This window comes from Pinus tabuliformis, chromosome 5_1 (genome assembly GCF_031772625.1).
Source record: "Pinus tabuliformis cultivar Carrire ecotype Pingquan chromosome 5_1, CPIR1, whole genome shotgun sequence".
NCBI classification, from domain to species: Eukaryota; Viridiplantae; Streptophyta; class Pinopsida; order Pinales; family Pinaceae; genus Pinus; species Pinus tabuliformis.
This window is the reverse complement of record NC_142305.1, coordinates 983,438,997-983,441,960: the sequence shown is the minus strand read 5'-3', so window position 1 is coordinate 983,441,960 and position 2,964 is coordinate 983,438,997.

Sequence of the window (2,964 nt, the reverse complement as noted above, 5' to 3'; positions counted from 1 at the left end):
ATTGTAAACCAGTAATTGCAGTAGGGGTTTCTGATGTGTTAAATCAGAAATTTTCACATGGTATCAGAGCGATTGTAGATCATAGGCGACTGAAGACATCATCCAAGAAAATCTGAGAATTTGCACCAGAGAAGCAACTGTCTCGATAGACAACGCTGTTAGGCGAGAGGAGGAGTGACACAGTGCAAAGAGTGTGACGCAGAGGCTCACGCAGTGCCCGCGTCAACATTTTGAGCCAGGAGAGGAAGACGCAGTAGCGGGGAGGAGCCCACGCAGTAGCTACGTCAACCATTAGGGCCAGTGCAAAGGCAGAGGAGGGAAGATTAGGCTCACATAGAGCCACGCCATCTTTCTGGGCCAAGAAGTATTGACGCATTTGGCTGGGAGGAGCAAATTGGGCCCACGTAGAGATTGCGCAGAGTCTGAAGTGATCAGATTCTTCGAGTTGTCGGGGCTAAGGGCGCTGTGAATTTTTATTTGTGGCGCTGGTGGGACGCTGTGTCTGTCAGTGTAGAACAATGTCTAAGGAGACTGAACCAAGATAGAGGGAAGCACTACCTCGACAAATTTATGGCCAAGAAATCTAGATCTAGGTTGCAGCGACAAAGGAGGATTGGAGAGGAGTGATTTGACAGTTGGCCGTAGGATTTCCGAGAGGGAAATTAGGACTCAGAGGGAGTCTAGAGAAGAGGAGCAGAGATGGAAGTGAACGAATTGAGGGATCATGACAGATTGAACGGGGCTTCCAATTTTGTCATCTGGAAGGCCAGGGTCCTGGCAATCCTGGATAAACATCGCCATCAAGGACTATTATTTAAAAACAGTGGCTGTCCCAGTTGACCCTAATGCAAATGAGAAGTATGAGGAGGCCGAGGCGAAGGTGAAATGCATGATCCTAGATGGGGTCAAGGATCATGTCATACCACATATTGCTGAGAAGAACACAACAAGGGAGATGTGGCAAACATTGAGCACCTTATACCAGGGCTCTTCCGTGTAGTGAAAAATGTTATTGAAGAATCAGCTGAGGTCATATCACATGCAGAAAGGAGAGGAGATAGATCCGTTCCTTCTCAAGGTTGCAAGGAATTCACTTCCAGCTTACTTTCGTGGGGTCTGCACAGGATCTATAGTTCATGGTCAGGACTGCCCTGAATGCAGTGTCCGAAGAGTGGGAGACATTTGTCCATAGCATTTTGGGTAGAGCGACTCTCCCTAGTTGGGAGGAGATGTAGGCAACTCTTTGACAGGAAGAACTCAGGAGATTGACCAAGGTGGGGAATAGCGGTAAGGGAGTTCGAATCAAGAAAGAGGAGGAGGAGGATGTAACTCTCGCATCAGCGGGACAACAAGGAGTACATAAGAGGAAGAAGAAAGACATCTCCAAGGTCAAATGCTTCAACTGTGGGGAGTTGGGACATTATGCTTCTCAGTGCCCCAGGAAGAAAACAAAGGGAGAAGCTTTCGATTCAAAGGCTACTCCAGCAAAGGCAGAGAAGGATGTCGAGACTGATGACGATTGTGCCATGAGTGCTCATGCGCCTCTAGAGAAGAGGTGGGGAGACATAGAGTTGTAGTCGAGAGGACTACAGAAAGGGGGCAGGATCCTTGAGGTGCCCAAACTCTTGGATTACATATGGCTATGGGAGCCCTTAACGACAAAAGTTTGATGACAGGTGTTGGGTGGAGCAAGGTGTGATGGAGCAACTATGGCAGAGCTAGAGTGTTGAAATTTGAGGCAACGCAATAGGGGGTTGCAATAGTGTAAGAGGCACAGAGGTGTTTGCAGCAGCACAATGGTAACAGAGGGAGCACATGATAGCAGTTGAGGTAGCTTCAGCATCACGAGGCTTCCACACTGACCAGGTTGTTAGTGATTGGGCGAATTCAGTGACTTACTTCTTGGTAACTGAGTTGCAGTGCAACAGTTAGCAGTGACAATGCTACTGGAAGCATGAGACATCAATTTGAGAGGGAGCTGCAGTATAGATGTAGCAATGGTAGTGGCAGTGTCATGGACAACAGTACAAGAAGAAGCAGTGCAGTGGATGTGGGGCAGCAGGCCAAGCATCAACACATAGGACTAATGCGGAGGATTAGTGTGATGCTTCTATGGTGAAGCATTGCTAGAGCACATTCCTCGTTAAGAGGGAGTGTTGATTTTGGGTAGCATTAGATGTGATCTAGCCATAAAATTTGGTGGAGAGACTAAGGCACATGAGATCTCCAAGACCCAAATCGTTTGGAGCAATTCCACCCGGATGAGGAGTTATTAAAATAATTAATATTTTTAATGGGTTCCTAAGTCTAAACTTAGGAAAATAAAAATATTAATGTGTATTAATAAAATATGGGTGAGAAAGATCTAAGTGACGAGGATCAAGCTAGTTCTAGTCTTAGTCGTTGATTAGGGACTTAATCTCGACTATTGATTCGTCAATAGGGAAAGTATAAGAGGAGGATTGAAGGTTAGTTGGAGATACACCAAGAGAGATCAAGAATTTGATTTTCTGGGGCGATGTTTGCTGAGGAAATCGAGTTAGTGATCAGTTGTAGTGAGGGGTAGTTCAGTAAGGGATTTCCATCCAAGGTTGAAGAATACATAGCAGAGAGGAAGTGAAGTGCCGGGAGAGACAACGCAGGTCTTAGAAGCGCTGGCGCAGAGGACACAAAGGGCTGTAGAGGCTAATGCAAAAGCCGTAGGCGATGACGCAGAAGTCATGGAGGGCTTTAGAGGCAACACTGGGAGATTCTGTGGGGTAGACTGGGAGAAGATCAACAAATTCTAAGCCAAGATAGGGTGGCATACCTCCTAGACGAGTGACGCAGTCCCTGAGTAGTGTTTGGAGTAGCTTTCACTGTCCAACATAGGGAACAACCAGAGTCACTGTGGGGTTTGATCATCCAGTTGCTGATTTATTGGAATATTTGTCTCTGGATAGAGGTACTACTACCGAGGATATT